At 41.5% G+C, this 15,389-nt stretch overlaps 1 protein-coding gene across 4 annotated transcripts in view; it reads left to right on the top strand.

Annotated features, from left to right (window-relative positions):
* plppr1 (phospholipid phosphatase related 1) overlaps positions 1 to 15,389 on the top strand; it is a 67,129-nt gene that overhangs the window by 19,042 nt on the left and 32,698 nt on the right. Inside the window, exon 1 of one of the 4 annotated variants that reach the window (XM_075456626.1) lies at positions 7,589 to 7,898. The exons of 1 other annotated variant lie outside the window; for it this stretch is intronic. The gene's annotated coding sequence lies outside the window, so the exon portion shown is untranslated. Of the gene's footprint in view, positions 1 to 7,588; positions 7,899 to 8,861; positions 8,961 to 15,389 lie in introns of those variants that run through there. 2 more of the 4 variants (XM_075456623.1, XM_075456625.1) reach the window with 2 other exon arrangements.

Here is a 15,389-nt window from a genome sequence, read left to right as displayed (position 1 = left end):
CCTTTCATGCTCCATAACTCCCACCTTCTTTACCGCTTTCCAATTTCAATGCTCATCCTAACATTGACTGTTTTTTTTTGTTTGTTTTTTCTTTACTTTTCTGGTCTTCAAGGTGCAGAACATTCCCAACCTGGCATCAGTTTGTTGGTTGCCAGGACAACCTCCTGAGCCAAGTTATTTATAGCAACAGATCAGCGTGGATCCAACTCAATACAGGCCATGTGTGGAAACATTGTCATTTGTTTTTAAGATAGATTTGTACCTTTGTGAGAACTTTTCGCTCAAATAAATTTTACTAATGACTGAAATATAAGCAGTTAAAATAATATGAATACAATACCAATTTTTTTTTATTTTATCTTTCGGTATGTCAACCATGAAGTTTCTATCACTGAATTTTGGTAGCAATGCAGGTTTAGGTTAGTTGGGTTTTTTGGTGTATTAAAGCTGCTGCAATCAATATTTTCACATAAAAGAAAATGAATCAAATATGTAGAGTATGCTTTGAGTTGGGACCTGACTATGCAGCTCTTCTTCCAATCATTATTATAATTGAATCACAATTTTTGGTATTAAATAAAGCCTTAAAGGGAAGTTAGTTTTTTTTTTTAAACCTGGAACCTATTTCCAAAAAAATACGTTCATCTACTCACCAATAACAGTTTGGTAAAAGTCGGCGTCCTTCAGAAGATATTTAGATCACTTGAGATCTGCGTATATCCATATAACGGGAGTGAACAGGGCATAGACAATATAGCCTCTAAATAAGGCATTATCTGTCTTTATTTCACAAATAAATTAAGACGAATGAAGGAATGAACTCGTACTATTACACTGTCATAGCTGCCATGTTGTTGTTATCCGGGGCTATCGGGGGGCTCATGGGGGCTTCCTACACATGCGTCTACTGGGATGACTTCATCGGCGCGCGCCGCTGCAGCACAGCACATTCACTCCGGTAAGGACGTCCATCGTAGTCGTCGTCCACGTCATCAAAATCTGATAAATATCCTGCCATGTTGCACAAAAACTAGCAGTAGCAAACTCCATGTGAAGTTAGCCGACTGTCACAGAGCACGGAGTAAATAAGCTGTGCTGCAGCGACACGCGTCGATAACAACAGCATGTTGTTCCTGTTTTATTTCTAAACTTTTTGTTTTGTCCCGCTTAGTTTCATGACATTTGCTTCCTCTGTTAGCTTCACACCTGTTTTGTGTTTAGTTGGTTACCCATCCTTCTTTTCTCCTGCTATCCACACCTAGTTGTTATCAGTAATTACTCTCTCCTTATTTGAATAAACTCCCCTATATATTTCTATTGTGACAACCTTACCAGCTGTTTATCTTCATGTTTTCTTAGTGAGTGTATTGTTTGCCTTATGGACTAATTGTCTGTGTTTGACTGCTCTATTAAAAAATATGCCATTTGGGGTTTTATCTGTCTTTTTCCTGCTTTTGGGTGCTCCTTTATATTAAACCATCCCGACAACTTGCAGGTCAAGGGTTACATGAGACCAGGTTGGCAAATAAATACAGCGAAGAGGCAGTGGCAGATTCCAGAGGAGAAACAAGGTCTCAAAAACAGGTGCAAACTAATCAAGAGGAAAACACAGAGCTAAGGAGCAAGGCACAAACACACAGTGTGGAAAAATGAGTAGCGGGAAACTGGGAGTTTGTGGACTGTACTGCAGGGAGTGGAGAGCACAAAAAAATCAGGTGAATGGAGGGATGAGGTAGAGTCATAAATCATAAATCATTAAAAATCATGATGGCAGGTAATTAACAGTAAGTAAATACTCATTATAAAATGATACTGTTCTCTGGGGAAATATTTTCTTTAAAGTAAGCGACTGTGATTATAGCACAGTACATTGTGTAAAGTCATTAGCCTACATAGTTACCTGGGAGTGATACTCTCTGAATGTACATCACTGGGTTGCTTTGGAAACAGACAGTAGTGTATTCAAAATCTCTTCATTGTCTGGTCTTTGGGTTGTGAGCATGCATGAGTGAATAGCTGTGTCTCTCCAACTTTGATTGCAGCCAAGGCCACTGCTTAACGGCCAGCCTGTTACGTTACCATGGGAACCAGCCCTCCGCTTAGGAGCCGCCGAGTAACTGAACACCCTCCGATCAATAAGCGTCTTTAATAATGGAGCGGCAGACACACATGTAAAACACAGACACTCTCACCCAGTACTCTCAGCGCCTCTCTGAAGCTTCATCAATGAGTATAGTTGCAAAAATGCCGCCTTTTACTGGAAAAATGTAGTGTGGTGTAAGGAGGAAACAGCTAGTTTTTTGTAACCCTCTGGGACACCTAACTGAGTGCTGGAGAGAGGAGTCGTGGCAGTTGGCAAACTGCTGTAGAGGGATATCTGCAGTGTTACAACCATTAGTCTCACAAAATGTGGTGAAAAGAGTGAGACTTGAAAATCAAATCAACATAATTTGGACAATAACTCTGTCATTTTTACAATAATGTAGAAATTATATCGATATTTTGACTTGCCTCCCTGAAGGATAATGGTTAGTCAGCCACTTATAATTAGGCCCTCTGCAATACATCTATACAGTATATGTATACATCAACATGTATATATACATATGTGTGTGTGCATATAGAAAACCTTCTAATCATATTGTTGCTGTACAAAATGAGTCTATTTCTGGTACTTCAATTGCCTTGATGTACTCATAACAACAGCTCTTGTTCAGCAGTGTTGTGTTAGCCTGGGCGAAAGCCGACTGTTGACTCTGTCAAACAGTCTGGGAAAACCCAAGAGGAATCCGTTTCCATGGAGGGCGGGACCTTACCCAGCAACTTAAATTCATTGGAGTAACGGAGTTCCCTTAACCAATCATAATGTTTAGAAATGACGTTGGTTATGCGCCGAGGTTCATGCTTACTCTCGCGAGGCTCTAGCTCGCGAATCACGCTTCCCACATCCGGTTTCATTATACCGGTACCATTTGATAAATCAAACTTTTCCCAAAGCCAGTTGGAAGGAGAGCTACGACATCCTTGCCACTAACAAAATTGACGAGGCATTCCTCTTGCTCTCGTTTTAATTGTGTAATGATCTCCAGAGTTGAGACAACTTCATGGATAGCTTCTAGCGTTCTTCCGTCGCCATGTTTATTTCCGCTGCGGTTGAACTACAATTATATGGACTACAATGGACTCCGCGCTTGAGTTCTGCGTCACCACTCGCAACTGTTTGCTGATTGGCAAAACACTGAGCGAACCGAGGTAGGGGGATTTGGCCAGACTATGTGCGGAGCCAAAATCTTTGGGCGGAAGTACGTAGGATGGCGTCGCCAGGCTAGTGTTGTGTGCCCACTTATCTTCAAATCCACATTTTGAGAGATATACGTCACTATTTTGTGTTAGGCTAATTGGTGACTCTAAATTGTCCCGAGAAGTGTTAGCATGCATGGTTGTGTCTCGTTTGTCTCTGAGTGGCCCATTGATGGACTGGCGACCTGTCCAGGGTGTACCCCGCCTCTCGCCCAATGACAGCTAGAATAGGCTCCAGCCTAACCCTAACCCCCAGCCACCCATCCACTCCACAAACACACAGCCAACAGCCAACAACCCTAAAGGCCTCAGTATGCTTCTCCGTTGCTATCCGTCAAACCTTTCGAAGTTCTCCGTCGGGATGTCGGATACGCAACGCAATTCACCTCCCGATCAGTAGGCGTGGCTACGTTAAAAGACCCAATCTCGCGACGTCTATTGTGAAAGTCGTTGATTGATTGTTTACCTTCCGGTCCGTTCCACTCCTCACAGTGAACGATGGCGACCGAGAGAGAAAGACTGTTGTTGGAGTTGGAGCTTGTTGAAATTGAAATGCAAATAATTTTGACCAAATGTTGACCGGCCACACAGTAAACTCTTTCAAAAATGGCGGTGCTGTTGTTGTGAGAGGAAGGAGCTAAACCGTAAAAGTGATTCCGGAAATGATGTTGTTAGCCGACCAATCACAACTCTTGCGGTCTCTGCGAGTCTCCTTCGCCTTGACGGATAGATAGAAATGTTGGAATTTGGAATTTGAAATGAAATTTTGTCCGACGCACGCAAGCGACGGAGAGCGTCTCCGGGAGGGTCTCCGTCTCCGTAGACGACCATAAATCAGGCTTAAATTGGATTAAGCGGGTATAGATAATGGATGGATGGATATGTCACTCATTTTCACCCTGCTCTTCTGGTTGCTTCTGTTCTGCTTTCCATTCAGTAGATAGAGACGGTCAGTGATCTTAAACTTTAGTTTAGATATTTAGACTGACTTCTGAATTGATTTAGGCATATCACTGAGTATGACTACATTTTGGTTATTAAAAAAAAAACAAGAATAAAAATTTTGCTATTTAGTGTCACCCCAACTATCTTCTTACAAGCACGCTTTCTCACTGGTGAAACATTACCCTGTATTATTGAGTGTATGCAATGCTTCTTTGGCAGATGGCGAGCAGGCATGAAAGCAGGCATAAAAACACACAGTATATGAGATGACAAGCTACACACTGTGCGATGCAGTGAAAGCTGATATTTGTGTGTGTGTGTGTGTGTGTGTGTGTGTGTGTGTGTGTGTAGTCCCCAGGGCAAGACTGCATGTGGATCTACAACACACGACTGATAATCAAGTTGCTCCTGCAAATAGGCTACTGCCAGAATATGTCACGTAAGATGGAGCAATTTAAGGAGATGTCATATATGAGCAGATAAAAACACTATCATTTTACACACTGTTGAGGTATGAGTACTGTTGCTTTTTGTCACTCTGATAAAGCCGATAAACTAAACCCATCCTAACACTTAAAAGACAGAATAGGCTGACTGCAAGAGGGTAACACAGCAACATATATGGAAGTTTACAATTTCTGAATTTGAGTGTTGTGAAAGGGATGCTCTAAAAACACAAGCTGTCCTCCCAGGAGATTAAGGTTTGCTCCTCTACTTACATGGTTTGTTCAAGCACCAAAACTACTTGATTGTGATTAGGAAAAGAAGATGTTTTAGATTAGAGTATCATTAACCATGTGTTGGAAGGCAAACTGCTGGATCAACTGCCCTGTTCTCACTTTTGGACAAAAACGCACCTATAAAGCACAGACAGTAGACATTTCTGGTTTCATCCCCCGAAACTATCACCATATTGTTTTTATTTTCTTTTCTCTTATGCAGGCTGAAAAAGTACCTAACCTAAAAAAGAATGTAAAGTTCTCAGTAAACTCAGTCAGTATACACAGCGTGAACCTCGGAGCAGACTTTATTTGAGAAACTATTTGAGAGCTTTTATGCTCCAAAGAATTTAGGGCTGCAGAATTGGAGACGCTGGAACATTACACAACCACAAACCAACACACAAAATAAAAAGATACATTATGCATGGTTCAGATTTGACGTATTTTGACTTAATTCTGGAGGTCATTCTGCCATGGTGCCTATCGTTCATATTATTTAGTACCAATTCCTATTTTAAGCACAGATCTTTCAGCATTACAGACAGCTTCACTGGCAGATACATCAACCGCACATCTTATTCGCAAAGGGGATATGTCCTGTTGATCCTCCAGTTGAAAAAACAAAATATTCAGAAATGCAAACAACTTGATGAATCTCCTTCCCACAGCAGATATTCCACAGGGGAAAACTGTGGGATGAGAACTTTTTCAAAACAGACTGAGACATTAACAGAGTGTATGTGGTGTCTTATGCTAAAAATGTGTCATTTTTGCTCACTGTCTTGGAAAGTTATATGAATATAAAGATTTCAGTGAGGAGATATTGAAGTTAGAGGAAGACTGTCTTTTCACATCACCTACGCTGGCAAAATGAGCAGATCTATTTTTCTCTCCTGGATATTTAGCAAAGCAGGCTCCAACTTCACAGCTGCCAAAAGTCAAAGTTTGGCTGAAAAGCTGCAGTCAATCAGTCGATAATGCTTGTTTAGCAATATGTACAGTGTGTCTGTATTTAATGTAATTACACACTGAAATACCTGGTATTAAAATAGAGATTTACTTTTGGCTACTTACTGCTTGCTTGCTAACAGGTGGCTCACCACACTGCTGCCAAGGCTAATTTTCTTTCCATATTGGTTCTGTTTGGTTTGACATTTTTGGTCTGCCCTCATTACACTCAGGTCTATTTGAAGAGGCCCTGCCAGTCTGGGTCTGTTTTAGTAATGAGTTGTTCCTGTAAGGATGGTCTTTTCTTTTCATCAAAGATTTTGAATATTTTGTTTTGCGTTACAAGAACAAAAGTTTGGACACGGAGACTTCAAATACCTCAAATCTTTACACACCAACACTGGCCAATACACCCACAGTCGTCAATCAACTGACTCAGCTGAGGAGCCACATTAGATGCAGAAAAGGAGTTATGTTTCCCATATTGGGCCAATTTTCCAATTGATTATCTGGGAATTACTTCCCAGAAACCCTCTGATCACATGCCTGATCTTTTTCCTCTAGGCTACCACTGTCCCCATTTAGTTCCAGAGTATGCTCCAAATCCAGGACAGAAAAAAAAGAGATCCATCACATTACCAAAGCTCTTTTGATAGCTATAAACTGTGACTGAAGGCCACAGAAGAGAAACTAGGGGAGGAGTGAGAGAGCTGGGCTCAATAGGCACACCATTGGAAGAGGGGGAGTCCGAGCGTGTTGAGTAATGTAGCGTGCGCGCTGAATCTAGATCACTGAACACACCAGTGTTTCTTCTGTAATTTCTTTGAGCAGAGATGGCACCGTAATTTCCCTTCAATGTGTCTGTCCCAGTTGGAGCAGTAGTACACTCCCAGCGCTTATGCCGCACTAGAAGTAACCACTCCATAGGGTTGAGTGTTTTCTTTGAAAAAATACATACTGCGTAATAACTGAGGGAAACAACATAGATGACTCTTGGAAAGTTTCTCCGAGTGTTTTCTTGTGGTTTTGCGTGGACGCCCTCTCCTAAGTCAAATTGTTGTGGAGGGAGCATCATAAATGTTGATTACACAGTTAAATAAGACATATTAGTGATCCCTAATAAAGAAACAAAACACTGTGATGTCAAAAGTTGGCCCTCAAAGCTAGTTTTGTTTAAATAGGGACAAGCAGTAAGAAGAAACATTTGAACAAAGGAAAAAGTTTGAGATCATCTAAAAGATCTGGTTATTTTTCTCAACAGTTCTTTAATTTACAAAATGTTTCCAAACTCAGATGTGCAGCTTCTGGAGAAGTTTGCTGTGCTGTCATACTACTCATTTTGAATAAATTGATTAGTGTATAAATGAAATTGTCCCATCTACCGGTTTTGATCTGGGCATACGCTTTTAATTTGACAAAAGATTTATTAGGTGATTCAGTAGGCTACATTTCGAAGTATCCACATTATGGCAGAAATCCCTTTTTTTTTCTCTGCAGACAATAGTAGGCTACGGATCTCGAGAATCCATCACCAGCAGGAGCAGCCACTCCTCAGCCAACCATCCACCTGTGAACGTGCGACGCTTCATGAATATGAAGCAGCTCCGATAAAGAGCCATTCAGCCTGCCCTGGATAAAGAAACGTAAGAGTGTTTCTACGAGAAAAACGAGGGTGTTGTAGACGGCAGGCTGGGGCTAGACGGCCTCCCGGCTTGTGACACAAGGTCCCTTCACAGAATTAAACACGGTTCGCTGGAGCCGCTTGTCCCCGCCCATCCTACAAGCCACAGCATCAGTCCTCATGGGCGCACACGCTGCGTGATCCACATCACAAACCGAGAGCGGCGGCGTTTGCTGCGCCGATGGAGTAGTAGAACTAGTAGTAGTGGGGGTTGCTGGTCACGGATTCTACTTTTTTATCACCCCTTTCTACGTCTTTAATGGATCGGCCTTTTCTCTGGAATATTGCTTCATCCCATCGTGGTAAGTGTTTGTGTTGCCTGCTGATGCTGTGGGGAGGAAATGTTTGGAAACGGGACTGTGTGGCTATTGTCTGTTGCTGAGGCAAGTTCGGACCTTAATCAAGTCACGGCGCTGGAGTCTAATTAAGTCGAATGTATCCAAAATGGTTCCGAAAACAGTCATCTGTGATTGCTTTGCCATTTTTTGACCGAGGATGTGCTGTAAATAGTGTTTAGATCGTTGAGAGAAACCGATATCGGTATTTAACAGACACCTGTCCCTGCCAGCAACAGTGACCACCATCTGCCGCCTGTTTACGCTATCTACAAATGGAGCCCCTCAAGATACCATCCACCTCAGCCTAAAACAACCCCCACTGACAACAGCAAACTAAGATTTTGTGAAGATGTGTTGCCACGATTGCCGAGCAAAATGTGTTTTAGTCCAGCGAAAAAAAATGTGGCCCTTCTCCCCGCCCCCCCCATCAGCACCAGAGCCTGGCCGCGTCCCCACGACCAGCCCCTTTAGTCAAGCAAGGCGCAGTTGATGCCCTTTTTTTTTTTTTTGGTCGCTGAAATGCTGAAATCCCAGTCTTTGTGATCAGTGCAGTAGAACCTTGAAATGAATTGAGTGCTCCGTGTGTTTTAAGCCTCTCCTGATTGCCTCCTCTATCATCATATTCTGAATGCGGTGCCATTGATTTGCAGCCCTGCTGGCCTGAGCTTGAGGAGGAGCTGAATAGTACTTCACATGGATGGATCTAATTTTCAGTTAGCATTGTGAAAATAAGTGATTGATATGTATACTGGCAGGGGATCCTTAATCCTTATAAATGGGCAGATATGTCCAAAAAGTGTTGTTTATGTTGATTCACCTGCAGAATAATTAGAGCTATATTCCCCCGTGTGCCTACATTCCCACAGACAGACAGATATCGCTTGTTCCTCTGCTGCTCTTAACTCACTCTGTGCATGTTGCCATTTGCATTGAACTCTCCTTGCCTCCCTTGGCTGAGCACTGAAAACAAGAAAGCATCACCCACCCAGAAAGGCAGTGCAATTTGTGTCTGGAGCCTGCGAAATTGTGAGTTTTGCTGCATGTGCTTATATTTTACGGATGCATCCATACTTCTCCCTGTTGTATAGACTAGTATGCAAAATGGTAATATTCAGCAGACAGATGGCAGGTGGCTGGACATCAGGTGAGCTGTTCCTTGGCTGCCAGCAGGATCTGCTGAATACTAGATATCTTTTGGAATATTGCCACTAAAAGCTCAGTCTTGTTCTTATATTCCGGCGTGTATGTTGTAGTGTTTTAAAGTGGGTGCATGCGCAGCATTTAAAGCACTGCAGATGTTAAAGAGCCCTCTCTTTATCATCTCAAAGGCCTTATTTGGATGGTTTTGCTTTTTAGAAACATTGATGACAAAACAACCTGAGGTCACAGTGACATAATTTGACCATCAGTGTGGGGATGTCGGTAAATGACATCATTATCAGCAACAATTAAGCTGATGTGGGTTTGACATCAGCAACACTGTTTGTGTTTCCTCACTTATTTTCATCAGTTTACATCAGTAATCATTGTGACTGTTATGTCACACTTTGGATGATTGACTTTTGCTTTATGTCAATAAAATGTTTCAGACTTGTTGTTGATTCTAAGTTAAGTTCAATAGTTACACTGTTGACCCCTCCTTCTTTTATTTCTAATAGAGGTTAGATTTGATTTTTTTTTTTTTTTTTTTTTGTTGCTTAACTACAGTCTAGAAAAAAAAACAATGATTACTATTGTTTGTTTTTAGTTTATCTTTTCCACTATGATAATTTTACAATCCTCAATCCCTCTGCATGATGTGGTCTCAGTCACGTTGTGCGGTGCAGGAAAGCATCATGGCCCTGTCCAGATTTCATAATAAAGATGCAGCAGGCAAGATTTCATAGCTAAAATATGCTTGCCTTATCACCCTAAATCTCCAGGTGAAGGACACAGAGGGGGCTGCTTGCAGCATGGTGGAGCATCCAATGAGATTTGTTCAAATGAAATTCAGCTCCAGTGAAAGATCTTTTTCCTTAGTGATGAATCAGTGCAAACACAAGAAAGTGAATAAGCCTCCAGACCAGCACCGAGGAGTTGCTTATGGAAACCTCATACATCATTGTTTTCCTCTCCTTGCCTCAGCAGGTGCTTTAATCTAGCTGTTTAATAGTGCACTTAACATGGAGGGAGAAAATCATTGTAGTGTGGCAAGGTGGTGTTTTAGAATGTGTCACGGATAAAAATGATTACAGGGCGGTATCAATAAATGCCTTAAGTTGTTTAAAATAAAGAAAAAAAGATACACAACCAGACAGACATATGAAAGCAATGACCTTTGCACTCGTGTCTGATATCCAGCACGTCTTCTACTGCCATTCTGGAGACTGGATTATTGATCACATGCAGTCACACGCACATGCTTTCCATGCTCCAAAGCTAGCAGGAATTTGATTACAGCTATATGTGGGGGGCAGGGTTATTAATGCAGTGGGGATGTCTTGATTGGGCAGTAGATCTGTCACTGTGATGCCTCTTGGGAATGGCTGGCCCTGTAGGAGCAGATAAGCCCTGCCTCTGGAGACTGAGAGACCCTCCCTTTATCTGAGAAGGCTGATTCATACATCTGATAAGTGTCTGAGAGGAAAAGGACAAAAAGTTATCGCTAATGATACTTCATGTGTGTTATTGCTGGATTTTTCTATATGACAGTGATGTTGAACACGCTGTGGAAACTATACAGTGCAATTAAAAAGTTCAATTATGAATGAACTTAAGAAATATAATGGTGATATAATTTATGTTTTGGCCACATACACCTTGGCAGTGTGCTTAAGTTGTATTATTTAATTGAAATGCAGGGTAACTGACCATACTATGAAAGAAATGTAACTATGGATGAGATTAAAAACAAATTGGTCTCATGCACACAGATTCAATTATGTATTTGTTTGAGATGAAAATCACTGAACAAATCACTAGGTTTGTTGGCTCAAACAAGTCCACTAAATTCTTTCCCATTACCCGTAGTGCGTGTATATCCTCAGAGTGCTACTAAAAACTAACAGAGCTGGGATTACAAGAACACAACTAGAGGTCATGCTTGCCCACAGCAATAAATCTACACAATGATTTATTTTTTATAGTGACTAATAAAGACGAATGCGTCAGAGTAATTTCCAATTTTGGGTTTATTAAAGTATTGAATTGAGTGAATAAATCCAGGATACAGTGTCAGTCCTTCCGGTTGTGTTGGACTACAGTCTCTGGTAATCACAGGTTTCTGAGATGGTGAGACGAGTTTGTTATTTTTGACTGGACCGGAGATGCAAGCCCACAATTTCAGACTGAGAATGAGTTGCCACTTGTCTTGTAGACACTCACTAAAAATGAGCATGTGCACTCGAGTGTTGTGTTCTAACTAATACCGATCAGAGCCAACAAATACCAGAGACCAATGCAGTCATTTGACCCAAAAGCCAAATGTTAGATTTTTCATAAAAAAATTTTTTGCCAGTTGTGAAAATAAAGGGCTTGGTGAGTGATGGTGGAGGGGTATGTTTGAACAATTTAACAAATGGTAGAGAACCTGAGTGTTAGTTTGGCTGTGCTATTACCATCTGCATCATTGTGGACATTCCACCCAGCAAACGATGTAAACTGTCATTCAAATCTCCACTAATTAGCAGACTTTTGTATCTTGTGGGTGGCAGAAAATGATAAGAACATCTCCAGCTTTTTATCTTCACTTCATGCATAACGAAAAATAATCTACAGGCTTTCCGGCTCCTTTTTTCTTTTTTTTTTAACCCTCAGTTTTAAATCAACTAACACAAGGGTGATGAGCAGTTACAACAGCACAGAGGCTTACCGTCAGTATATGGAGAAATCTGAGCAGGGAAAGTTTTCTTTATCTTCAGCTGGGCCAGGAAGACGATAGACAGTGTTTTGTGATGGTTCTGAAATAGCTGAATAGTCATAGATCAAGAGCCTGTTTGATCTAAATATAGACAGAAATCTTGAGATGGCAGCGTGAGAAAAACTTGCTCTGCATCACTGAGCATTTAAAACATGGGGTGAAAACGCAGAGGAAGACGTGTAGTCTCCCTGTTCAGAAATTTGCATTCATACATATGCAAATGATTGAAAGCATTGTTCACTAATAACATTTGTTGGGCTTTAAAGCTGCAGCCACCACTCCTGCTGTATCGGTTCACTGCTTAAACTTCAGCAGTTCTGTTCATTTTGAATGTAGGCATGAAATATGCTGATATAAAACAAGTGCAAATTGAATGAAATCTAGTTTAGCCCTTAGCATCCCTTTGAACAATCAGTAAACACCATACTGCATGATGAAGAAATCTCCAAAAACATTGTTATAGAGAAGCAATGAGCTAAAGAAATGTAACAACTCAATGTATACTTTGAGTGTGTGTGACATTCATGACGAAAAATAGGAGGTAATTAAATTTGCCTGAAAAATAAGGACTCTGAGTTATGATCGTGGACAATGGGCCCTTGGGCACAGACATATGAGGCTCTCCATCCCTCCTACTCAGAAAAATGACATCCCCTTCCTGTGGTTGGTCAGCATCTGAGTTTCATATTTCCCTCACAGTCACTTTGTCAGACTCAGTCTGTTGTTGTTCTCCTCAAGATTTTTCTTTTTGTCCTCTGTAGGGTAATTTTTCACGTTTTTCATCATGATTTTATTTCTCTTTTTGTTATCAATTTCCTTTGCATTACTTTGAGGCAAAGTGGATGTAGTGACAAGCTAAACTGAGCATGAAAGAGAAATTGAAATAGCTTGAAAAGTGAAATGTGCCCGAAGATATTTACTCTGATATTTTATTTGCATTGAATTGCCTCAAATGAAATGACTCTATGTGCATCTTCATGAAATATAGAAACCGTGTCTGACAGATAAAGGAGAAAACATTCATAAAGACAAGCTGTACATCCCAGTAGGCATAGCAGAAGTTCTTGTTTCCCAAATGAAACACCTACATAAACCAGCTTTCGTCTTTTTTGTCAAATATTTTCTGTGCTGCTTACTCATCCCGCTCTGAGCCGGTGCCCTGCATGACGCTTGACTCCGCGGTGGGCATTGGGTTGGAAAGATGACAGTGTCGTTTTATGTTAACACACGTTTACGTTCATGCGCATGCTTTGCTATTTTGGGCAGAAAGTTTGCGGTTGTGCTCCTCGAAAGGACTGGAAAAATGGATGGCTGGCATTGTCAGTTCTTGGGTGTTGTTTAGACTTTGGTATTGGCAAAAGTTCTAAACGGAGGCTTTGTGAGCCAAGTAATCCAAATTTTTCTTTACAGTCTGAAAGAAAGAAATTATTATTTTTTTTCCAGTGAGCACTTTGAAGAAGGCTACAAGGGAAGATTGGAAACTATTTATAGCAGCAAAGATGCTCTGTTGGCAAGAGTGTTAGCCATGGGACATCTCTGTTTCTGTGTCTCTGCGCTGTTGTGCAGTCAGCAGATGAGAAGGAAGAGGCAAAGCAAAGTGAGATCTATAAATCCTGTTATGAAAAATTCCTTGAATAATGACCATTTCTCATAAGCTGCACATTAAAACCCTTTAAAATGGTTAAATTAATTTCTGATAAAATATATGGAACTGCTGCGTCCATCTGAAAACAAGCCATTCCAAAAAGTCAAATGCAGCATCTGTAAAGTGATTTTGCCTTTGGTTACAGATCACGCATTTACTTAGTTGCTGTGATTCTGCTGAAGTGCAGGAGAAAAGCCAAATTGTGGCCACATCAACAGCATCCCAGCAGTGATGATGCGAGGAAAGGACTCATTTTTCCATGCCTAGCTGCTGACTTTCAGGTCTATCTTGAACCCCCGTCATTGTGACAGGTAATTCGCGCTTGGCATAATCCGACAGAACAACTCAGCTGGAGACTAGGAGATTGTGATTCAGATGTGATATTTCTGGGCTCAATATTTTCCAGCCAGCTCCTGCTGTCTCCAAGAGGAGAGCAGTCACATCGAGACAAAGTCATCACTGCAGAGTGGCTTGGTGGAAGAGACACTGATGAATCCTGACGAGGCCTGTGGACCGCTCATGTGATTAGCTTGCCTTTGGGAAGACGATCTGATCACCTTTCATCCAACCGTAATTAACTGGCTCTTAGAACTGGAATGAAAATGCTCCATGGTTCTGATTTTTGGAACGTCTTTTGAAAATGCGATGTCCTTCGGGCGTCGGAAAAAGAGAAAACAGATGAGGACTTTACTGTGCCTTGGCCCATTTGTTCACAGTTGTATATATCTCACAGCTGCAAGGCCGTTTCGTTGTGTGAAAGAAATAAATGAATGCGGTGTAAACTCTTTCACACCGAGTGCAGTTCGCTTAAATTTTTTGATTTGAATCATCAGTCACAGAGCCTCCAGTGAAATCATCTGAGCCCCAGTTAAACTGTCACTATTCTTCTATCCTTGTAATCTGTTTTCTTTTGTGTTTTCGCCCTCCAGAGGAGTGGAAAAAAACTATTCAAGATGCATAGTTTTTAAGCATCTATCAAAAGACCTCATTAAGATTAAGATCAGATTTATTGGTCATGCATACATACATACACACGGAATTTGTCCTCTGCTTTTAACCCATCCAGGTTGGCACCTGTTGACACACACATGCACAGGGTCACACACTCAGACACGGATGCCAACCTGGAGCGGTGGGCAGCCAGTCACAGCGACCGGGGAGCATGGGGGTACGGTGCCTTGCTCAAGGGCACCTCGTCCGTGACAACGAGGTGGACTGACACCACTCCAGCTGTTAGTTCCACCAATCATTTTTAGTGGCGAGAGTGGGAATCGAACCGGTTATTGGACAACCGACTCTAACCACTGAGCCACGGCCGCCCCAAAGGTTTTTGTAACACTTGGAACAATAACTGGACAGTAATTCTAAATGCATCACAAGTTCTTCTAATTTCCCTGTTGGTTGTAAATAACAGAGAATGATAGGTCAGTGAGACATAAAAGAAACAGCTGTCACACAGGGGACGGTCGAAGGGTTGAAAACAGTGGTCTTTTTTCAGTATAAGAGGAAGTGAACCTAGAGCCCATGAGTGAAAGGGTTGTGGATTCAGTTGGAGCCTGTTTTGAATTCCAATGTTAAGGAGGGAGAGGACCTGTGTGGGTGGTGACATGACGCTTCTGTGGATGCTCGAGCAGCTGGATCTGGAGAGTTTGGAGGCTGGCTAGACACATGGGTTCTTTGTTTTGTTCCTATAGCCATTTAAGAACAGTCTTTATGGGGGCGTTTTATTAGCACATTGTGTCTGGTCTGTAAGGATGTCCAATAGGTTGGGAGCTGTCAAAGTGAATGCCATAGGAATGTCTGGACCCTTGGTTTCCTAGCTGCATATTGAATTGTATGTGCTTTTCTGTGAATTTTGGGGATGATTGATGTATTTTGTTTTCTGGGTTTTCTTATGATACAGAATAACATC

The sequence above is a fragment of the Odontesthes bonariensis genome, chromosome 22, assembly GCF_027942865.1.
Source record: "Odontesthes bonariensis isolate fOdoBon6 chromosome 22, fOdoBon6.hap1, whole genome shotgun sequence".
NCBI classification, from domain to species: Eukaryota; Metazoa; Chordata; class Actinopteri; order Atheriniformes; family Atherinopsidae; genus Odontesthes; species Odontesthes bonariensis.
This window is presented reverse-complemented; position numbering and strand designations above follow the sequence as displayed.